Raw genomic sequence first — 10,804 nt, 5'->3', positions numbered from 1 at the left:
GCAACCACTATTTCTTTGTTTTTGGTTGTTAAATTGGTCAGTACAGCTTCAAGGTGGTTTATGAACAGATTAAAGTTACCTGCTGGTGCTCAATATACATTTATTATTACCAAGGATTTTTTATGAAATTCTACTCTCATTTCACATGCTTCCACATGCTGTTACAAGTAAAATTTATGAATGTCTATGTTCTTAAATTTATGACAGTTCCTGGTGAATGTGGCAACTCCTCCTTTCTCCATTTCTACTCTAAAAAAATGAGTTGCTAACCTAAATCCCGTAACACTTGAAAGTTCTATACCAGTGGTCACATGATGTTCAGAGAGGCAGATTAAGACAGCTGGGTTTGAGGACTCTAATTCATCTGTGCAGATAATTAATTCATTAATTTTATTTCTCAGTCCTCCGATATTTTGATGCAATAAAGAAAGCTGACATTTCACATTGACTGAGTTAAAATTTGGTAGAGTTGAAATTTCTGCTGATTGTTGAAAATTCTTAACCAACAGTTGCTTATGCTAATGTAATATGCTAAAATGGTGTGTTTTTGGTTTCTTTCTCAAACTGAAGGTTTGTCTCAGTCCAAACCTGTCTTAAGATTTGGTTTCTTTCTGTCCTCCCTACTCTAAAAAAGGGTCTTTTCTTAACCCTATAACCACTGATATTTTATCACTCATGACAGTGCCTCCCCCCTTCAACTTTCCTGTAATTTTCCCAGCCAGTTTACCCTTCCCTTTCCTGTTGAAGTAAAGGCCATGCCTAGTATAATCCCTACTATTTCGAGAACCAACAGGAACCACAACTATGTGAGACCCTGCACTCGACATAAGCAGCCGTTCCAACTCCAAATTAACTCTCCTGACAGAAGAGTTCAAATGAGGTCACCCATGGTGAACGAGAATAGATACAAACTCAACATTAGTATGCTTTGATGTGGATGCAACCTTAGTCAGATCACACTCTATACTGTACCCAGGATCACTATCAATACTATTACCTGTCTCACGCACTATAACCGTAGTGTCTTCCTGAGTGAAATACTTCCAAAGTGATCCTAAACCCTCTGTCACCTGCTCCAGACCGGCAATAGGTTTAAAAAAGTTGGTGATCTGGTATTCTGATCGTAGTTCATCCTGCAAAAGTTGCCAAACACATCTTCCATGGGAACTACCTAACAACAACACTTTCTTTCTCTTTACTGATTTCCCTACATTCTCACTTTTCAATTTTCTGCTGAAAGTTTGTTGTGCCCTGTGTACACCTGCAACTGCTTATGGCTCACCAGCTTCTAACTGAAGCAATGGGTCAAATCTATTTTCCACATTCACGATGAAAGCTGTCAGACAAAGTTCTAGGCCTGTTCCTCCTGTTGCCTGTTGCGACTTCCCACCTCTCTTTACCCTTCTTCCTCCTCAACCTATCAACACCTCGCCTGACCTTGTCTAACTCAGCATGAAGGGCAGCAATTTTCCTCTCCTGTTCTATTATCTTCCTATTTTTACTACATATCCTACAAAATCACTGATGAGTCTCATTTACTTCCCCTTCTCCCATGCCACTACATTCATCCACATGGAAAAAACTACAGTACCCATCACACCAAAGACCTGACCAAACATATCTATGGCAAGCCAAGCACTTTTCACTAATGATAAATGTAATACTTTATTAAGAATAAGTCATTTAAATTACAGATAAATACAAAAATATGATTCCACAAATTTGGTGTACAGACAACTGTATGTTAACAAAAACAACAGTGCAAAGTTTCTGAAACAACAACTTAAAGCTTATGCTACATTCCATAAATTTGAGTTAAATAATGAAGAAGTACACTACAGCTCAATTGATGGAGAGAGCAAAGAACAATTAAATGAAAGTCTATAGATTTGTTGCAGTAAAATGTAAACAGAAAATATGACTATAAAATGACCGTATGATCTTTTCACATTTTCTGCTATATTATGTAAAGAAATGTGAAACCTTTCATGGTATGCTTAAAAAGCTCATTAATATACCTATTTACCACATAATCAGTACTAAACTAAATGTTGTTATAATCTAAAATGACTTATCTTTACAAGAACACCAAAACTCGCATTGATCACCTGGCTGCAGGGCTGTCAACAACTGCCCTTCTTCTCCACTCAACTCTTATTCAACCAGAAAAATTAAATCCTCACAAAATCAGAAAATGTTACCAAATAGTTAACTTGTCAATTTATTCATGTCACTCTAGCACCACAATTATCAGTTAATCGACAAAATTATTTTTTTGTTGTTCCAGTATTACCACGTTAAGCTCATAATTCCACAGAACACAAACAGAAGTTTTCGGATAACCTATAGATCCGATGATGCAGTATTATATGACTTGAACCTCACTAAAGTATTGCTCTTTCTGTTGAGCTCTCATTCCCAGCTGCAGTGTTATGAATTGCACATTATACAAATTACCCAATGTTGCCTAGTTCAAAATTTAGATCCTCAAGATAGTTACACCACATTTGTTTTGTATACAGTTATCTTTCTCATTACTCAACCTTTCTGTCAGTTTCATTATTTTTACTTACATTTCTTAAGTCGATATCAAGTGGAGGGCATTCCCAAAAAATATCCCTCTGCAGAGACAGGCTCCCTAAACATTAAGACCCTAACTTTAGTCATTATTTTATTATTTCATCATTATTTAATAAATAAATACCTGCTCTGCTTATCTGATGCGAAATTGGTTCTCCTGAAAAACCTCCACAGTAAGAGATCCTTATGCTAAGCAAACTTATCCCTCATTACCAATCAGACAAAATTATCACTTAGAAAAACTATTATTTCACTGTACTCCATCAAATTGCTTAAGATTGTAGCCTGAAGTGTGATATACATACAGACCTTGCTTAGCCTTTTCATACACATTACTCCAGGCAACTATGTTTAAAGTTATAATTCCTTAATGTTGGAAATTGCTATACCATGATACACTTCTATAGGCAGATAGTTATCTCAATATACTGACTGAGCTGAACATAAACACTTCTATTATACCACAGTTAATATTAAGATCTAGTATTACAGATGATATTTACTGCACATTATCTCTGCTGCTACACCCATGAGCAGAATACTTCAGATGTCAATTATAGTTTTCAGATAATCTGCACCTTCTCCTCCACATATTCTGATACCTATCATTTTCTCTTTACCTTACCTTTCTGTTTGACAGAAATTCTTTAACCAGTTTACTTTGTTCCATCGTCTTATGATTCCATTTCTTATAACTAACACAATATAATACATATACAGATAACACTGGAGAAACCTTTTCCAAAATGTGCCTACACTAAAGTATCCAGCTGTACAAAATCACATGGAAGTTGAGGATAGAACATTTCTGATTCACTTATAAACTACAGATAGGATAGGAGAAGAGTTTGACTGTTTCAGGAAACACGAAAAATGAAACAGACAGCTGGGTAAGCATTATTGCCACATAATGAATCCAACACAGAATCCCCTACTTGCTTGTACCTCTTACTTCTGGTTCAATGCACACTCCATTCTCCTAACAAAATCAATACTATCCAAGCTTAGAAACATTTTAAACTCTTGTGGATTGATATTCAAACATCTAATGATATACATGCAAAAATTTCTCTATCTCATCATTTACTTTGCTATATTTTTCTTTGGTTTTGATGAGGACAAGGTCACCTATTCTGAAATGAGTCAGATTCAACCCTTTGTCATGTCTTCTCCTCCATCCTGCTGCTTTCTTTTTCATCATCTCTTTAGCCACTCTGATCTTTTTGTCTTGTGCTACTTCACTTACCTGAGGGAAACTCACCTCTTCTCTGATGATGTTGCTGGGTCTCTCATTGAACATAAGCTCACATGAAGCAAATCCTGTCAATTTGTTCCATAAGTTGTTGATAATGTTTTCAAAATGTCGAATATGACCCACCTAAGCAGTGTCTTTCTTATTATAATAAGTAAATAAAATAGAAAGAAACTTCCACATGGGAAAAATATATTAAAAACAAAGATTCCAAGACTTACCAAGCGGGAATGTGCCGGCAGACAGGCACAATGAACAAAACACACAAACACACACACAGAATTACTAGCTTTCGCAACCGATGGTTGCTTCTTCAGGAAGGAGAGGGAAAGACGAAAGGATATGGGTTTTAAGGGAGAGACTCGTAGTCTCTGCTGGAAATATCATTTTGCCATGAAGAAAAATAATCCTGATCCCACTCAATTATCCAACTCCCCAAGACTCTATCCAAATTGAACCCTGCCTGCAACAGTTCCATCCTCCATCACAGCGGGACCCACCTCCTCTTCCTCAAAATCACCCTCTCCAAACTTTCCAGGAATTTCTCACTTCCAGTCTCGCCTCTCAATCTTTCTTGAAAAACCTTAATCCTACTCCCAACATCACCACAGCCGAAGCCCAGGCTATCCGTGATCTGAAAGCTGACCGATCCATCATCATTCTTCCGGCTGACAAGGGTTAGACGACCGTGGTACTTGATCGTCGGGAGTATGTGGCTGAGGGATTGCGTCAGCTTTCAGACAACTCTACATACAAAGTTTGCCAAGGTAATCCCATTCCTGATGTCCAGGCGGAGCTTCAAGGAATCCTCAGAACCTTAGGCCCCCTACAAAACCTTTCACCTGACTCCATCAAACTCCTGACCCCACTGACACCTCGCACTCCTACCTTCTACCTACTTACTAAAATTCACAAACCCAAACATCCTGGCCGTCCCACTGTAGCTGGTTACCAAGCCCCCACAGAACGTATCTCTGCCTACGTAGATCAACACCTTCAACCCATTACATGCAGTCTCCCATCCTTCATCAAAGACACCAACCACTTTCTCGAACGCCTGGAATCCGTACCCAGTCTGTTACCCCCGGAAACCATCCTTGTAACCATTGTTGCCGCTTCCCTGTACATGAATATCCCACACATCCAGGGCCTCGCTGCAATGGAGCACTTCCTTTCACGCCGATCACCTGCCACCCTACCTAAAACCTCTTTCCTCGTCACCTTAGTCAGCTTCATCCTGACCCACAACTTCTTCACTTTTGAAGGCCAGACACACCAACAATTAAAGGGAACAGCCATGGGTACCATGATGGCCCCCTCGTATGCCAACCTATTTATGGGTCGCTTAGAGGAAGCCTTCTTGGTTACCCAAGCCTCCCAACCCAAAGTTTGGTACAGATTTATTGATGACATCTTCATGATCTGGACTCACAGTGAAGAACAACTCCAGAATTTCCTCTACAACCTCAACTCCTTTGATTCCATCAGATTCACCTGGTCCTACTCCAAATCCCATGTCACTTTCCTAGACGTTGACCTCCATCTGTCCAATGGCCAGCTTCACACATCCGTCCACATCAAACCCACCAACAAGCAACAGTACCTCAATTATGACAGCTGCTACCCATTCCATATCAAACGGTCCCTTCCCTACTGCCTAGGCCTTCGTGGCAAACGAATCTGCTCCAGTACTGAATCCCTCGACCATTACACCAACAACCTGAAAACAGCTTTCGCATCCCGCAACTACCCTCCCAACCTGGTACAGAAGCAGATAACCAGAGCCACTTCCTCATCCCCTCAAACCCAGAACCTCTCACAGAAGAACCCCAAAAGTGCCCCACTTGTGACAGAATACTTCCCGGGACTGGATCAGACCTTGAATGTGGCTCTCCAGCAGGGATACGACTTCCTAAAATCCTGCCCCGAAATGAGATCCATCCTTCATGAAATCCTCCCCACTCCACCAAGAGTGTCTTTCCGCCGACCACCTAACCTTCGTAACCTCTTGGTTCATCCCTATGAAATCCCCAAACCACCTTCCCTACCCTCTGGCTCCTACCCTTGCAACCGCCCCCGGTGTAAAAATTGTCCTATGCACCCTCCCACCACCACCTACTCCAGTCCTGTAACCCGGAAGGTGTACACGATCAAAGGGAGAGCCACGTGTGAAAGCACCCACATGATTTACCAACTGACCTGCCTGCACTGTGACGCTTTCTATGTGGGAATGACCAGCAACAAACTGTCCATTCGCATGAATGGACACAGGCAGACAGTGTTTGTTGGTAATGAGGATCACCCTGTGCCTAAACATGCCTTGGTGCACGGCCAGCACATCCTGGCACAGTGTTACACCGTCCGAGTTATCTGGATACTTCCCACCAACACCAACCTATCCGAACTCCGGAGATGGGAACTCGCCCTTCAGTATATCCTCTCTTCTCGATATCCGCCAGGCCTCAACCTCCGCTAATTTAAAGTTGCCGCCGCTCGTACCTCACCTGTCTTTCAACAACTTCTTTGCCTCTGTACTTCCGCCTCGACTGACATCTCTGCCCTTACTCTTGCCTAAATATGTCTGCTTGTGTCTGTGTATGTGCGGGTGGATATGTGTGCGTGTGTGTGTGTGCGCGAGTATACACCTGTCCTTTTTTTCTCCCTAAGGGAAGTCTTTCTGCTCCCGGGATTGGAATGACTCCTTACCCTCTCCCTTAAAACCCACATCCTTTCATCTTTCCCTCTCCTTCCTGAAGAAGCAACCATCGGTTGCGAAAGCTAGTAATTCTGTGTGTGTGTTTGTGTGTTTTGTTCATTGTGCCTGTCTGCCGGTGCTTTCCCGCTTGGTAAGTCTTGGAATCTTTGTTTTTAATATATTATTATAATAAGTCCTATACAGCCTATTAATCACTTTCATAACCCTGTAACTCATGTTACTTTGTGAAAAATAGGTAGAAATAATTATGTGTTTTATCTTGTGTATTGCCATACAGTGTTCAAACCTCTCTGAAACAAATTGTTGACCATTGTCAGACAAAAATGATTTTGGTACCCCTACATTGTAAAAGTAATCAGATGTCAACTTCTCAATTATGGTACTAGCATTTGCCTTCTTAAAATTTCATACAGTTTTACTTATTCTGAGAATGTGTCCAAAACAATGAAACTATATTTACAACCTCGTGTAGATGTAGACAGCGCTTTTAGTAGATCAACTGTTATAAGCTCTTTAGGTTCACTTGGAAGGACAGAATGCATTAAGCCTATTGATGGCACACCAGTTGTCCTTACTCTCTGACATTTCTCACAGCTTCAGGCAAAAATAAAACAATGGAAAATCCAGGATGGAATGTAACAATACCAGAGAAGGAAAGTTGCTACTCACCATATAGCGGAGATGCTGAGTCACGATAGGCACAACAAAAAGATTCACACAATTATATCTTTCAGCCTTTAAAGCCTTGGCAGCAGTAGATGCACATACACACACTCACACACACACACTCACGCAAGCACAACTTGCACACATGTCTGCAGTCTCAGAGAACTGAAAACACACTATGAGCAGCAGCACCAGTGCATGATGGGAGTGTCAACTGGGTGGGGGTAAGAGGAGGCTGGGGCAGGGAGGGAGAGGGATAGTATGATGGGAGACGCGGACAGTGAAATGTTGCAGTTTAGACAGAGGGCAGGAGAGATTGTGCAGAGGGGGTAGGGGGTAAGTAGCAGAAAAGAGAAATAAAAAGAAATTAAAGGACTGGGTGTGGCAGTGAAATGACGGCTGTGTAGTGCTGGAGTGGGAACAGGGAGGGGGCTGGCTGGGTGAGGACAGTGACTAACAAAGGTTGAGGCCAGGAGGGTTACAGGAACATAGTGAGCCGTGTGTGGCTTATGTTCCTGCCATCATGTATTTTACACCCTGTTTTTAACATACTTCCACCTCACTATGTTAATTTAAATTACTGGTGTCACTGAGTTGCTGCTTTGCCTAGCCGTGAGCAGCACTAGCACCATGTATCAATATATCCCCTCTCGTAGTATCTTTGCTTGACTGCTTATACTTCCCAGTCATTGTCTGTCGTAAGCCAGTTCGGGTCATGAGTTTGGGCTGCCAGTAGTTGGAACACATCTGGAGTGCAGCTCAGACCTACCAGTTGTGGAGTTGCAATGTTGCACTAGTGCAGTAGGGTTGGAGCAGCAGTGAGGTCTGCGTTGACATGGCTCACCCGACCATTGCCGCTACGCATCACTTGGGCCAGGCCACGGTCTTGGTGGATTGTTGGTTGGTCATCCTACTAGATGACATGTTTTGGCTCACTGATCATTCATGAGTCGGCTGTGTGTGTGTGCGCATTGACTCCTGGTTTGTCTTCATGTGTGCTTAGTTACTGTTGGGTATAGTTCAGGTCTTTGTGCAAGTGTTTGCCAGGTTGTGTGTGTAGATTGACTATTTTAGATGTTGTTGGCATTCTGAGAGGAGTTGGTCAGTTGGTGCAGACCAGGGAGGATACCTCCATGTGGTGCAGTTGGCTGGGTCTACTGGCAGTCCCTGTGCAGTGTTGGAGTGTGTGTTGAGCTGTCTCATCGCTATGAGCTTCATGGCTCACCGACCCAGGACGTCAAAGTTGAGTGGTTTCTTAAGTACCTTTATGTAGTGTGGTTTGTTTTGGTGGTTTGCTGTTGGGGAGGTTTTCCTGTGAGCAACACCGAGTGTTTGTATTGCTGAAATTTAACTGCCATCCAGTGGAATTAACTAGATTGGATGGCTACAATTAAAGTGCACCAGTGGAATTTTCTGCCTTGTGGCCATTAGTGTTCCAGTTACCTGCTTTGGCCACTAACATAATTTCAGGAAGTGTCCTTTCCTCACCCATTGTCGCTGTCCAACATGGTATGTAGTCTTGACAGCTTCATACAAATACATATTTGATTGTGGATAAAAATGTCCATAACATTTTGGCGTTTGAGTTCTCATGTACCAATCGATGGCAAGCAAGTTCTTTGTTGGTCAGTCTGTGGCTGTCCCTTGTTTGGGTTACCAATGGATCAAATGTAGTTTGGCTCACTACCTGTCTCACATAAGTGAACAAGAGCAGACCAACCTCATGGAGGCTTCTGAGTGCTGTTGTATTCACTGCCTTTCTCTTGGGTGTTTAATTGGCTGTTTATAATCTACCTTAGCCAATGATTTAAGAAATTCTTGGTTTTACTGTGTTTTATGTAAATCAAAGGCCTTCAGCCACATATAAGTAAATTTGAATTCTGGCTAGTGGATATTTGCTGAAAGGTTATTACCATTGTGTTGTCTTCCTTTTTGCTGCGCTTTCAGCCACTTGAAACTTAAGGCATATGGTTATATATATATATTTTTTTTTTTAAATTGTGGAAAATTAATTGTGGGCCTTCAGCCTCTTGGAACATTATTCTTAAAATTTCCTTTCAAGCTTAAACATTGTGGCCTTCTGCCCTTAAAGGTTTATGGTACTTTTTGAATTTTGGAAAATCAATTGTGGGCCTTCAGCCACTTAAAGCCTTATTCTTAAACTCCCCCTTAAGTGAAAGTATTGTGGCCTTCTGCCTTTGAAATGGGCATCTCACGTAGGGTGTAATACATGGAAAGTTCCCACCTGCACAATTCAGAAAAGTTGATGTTGGTGGGAAGGATCAATATGGCACAGGCTGTGAAGCAGTCATTGAGATGAGGGATATCATGTTTGGCAGTGTGTTCAGCAACAGGGTGGTCCACTTGTTTTTTGGCCACAGTTTGTTGGTGGCTGTTCATGCAGACAGACAGCTTGTTGGTTGTCATAGAATGCAGCATAGTGTTTGCAGCTTAGCTTGTAAATCACATGAATGGTTTCACAGGTAGCCATGCCTTGATGGGATAGGTGATGTTAGTGACCGAACTGGAGTAAATGATGGTAGGAGGATGTATGGGACAGGTCTTGCATCTAGGTCTATTACAGGGGTATGAGCCATGAGGTAAGGGATTGGGAGCAGGGGTTGTGTAAGGATGGATGAGTATAATGTGTAGGTTCAGTGGACAGCAGAATACCATGGAAGGAGGGGTGGGAAAGATAGTGGGCAGAACATTTCTCATTTCAGGGCATGATGAGAGGTAATCGAAACCCTGTTGGAGAATGTAATTCAGTTGCTCCGGTACTGTATGGTACTGAGTTACAAAGGGAATGCTCCTCTGTGGCCAGACTGTGGGACTTTGGGAGATGGTGAGAGACTGGAAAGATAAGGCATGGGAGATTTGTTTTTGTACAAGGATGGGAGGATAATTATGGTCTGTGAAGGCTTCAGTGAGAGCCTCAGTATATTTTGAGAGGGACTGCTCATCACTGCAAATGTGACGACCACGGGTGGCTAGGCTGTATGGAAGGGGTGACAGCTGTTGAAGTGGAAGTATTGCTGGTGGTTAGTAGATTTGATATGGATGGAGGCATTGATGTAGCCATCTCTGAGGTTGAGGTCAACATCTAGGAAGGTGGCTTGTTGGGTTGAGTAGGACCAGGGGAAGTAAATGGGGGAGAAGTTGCTGAGGTTCTGGAGGAATGTAGATAGGGTGTCCTCACCTTTGATCCAGAGAGCAAAGATGCCATCAATGAACTGGAACCAGGTGAGGGGTTTTTAGGAAGGATTCCTCTAGATAGACCATGAATAGGTTGGCTTAGGATAGTGCCACGTGTGTGCCCATATCCGTACCCTGTATTTGTTTGTATGTAATGCCTTCAAAGGAGAAGTAATTGTGGGTGAGGATGTAGTTGGTCATGGAGACTAGGAAGGAGGTTGTTGATTTGGAATTCATAGGGCATCTGGAAAGGTAGTGTTTGACAGTAGTAAGACCATGGGCATTAGGAATGTTAGTGTACAAGGATGTGGCATCAACGGTGACGAGCAGGGCACCATGTGGTAAAGGGACAGGAACTGCGGAGAGTCGGTCAAGGAAATGGTTGGTATCTTTTA

The sequence above is a fragment of the Schistocerca gregaria genome, chromosome 3 (genome assembly GCF_023897955.1).
Source record: "Schistocerca gregaria isolate iqSchGreg1 chromosome 3, iqSchGreg1.2, whole genome shotgun sequence".
In the NCBI taxonomy this organism is placed as follows: Eukaryota; Metazoa; Arthropoda; class Insecta; order Orthoptera; family Acrididae; genus Schistocerca; species Schistocerca gregaria.
Note: the sequence above shows the minus strand (reverse complement) of the source record.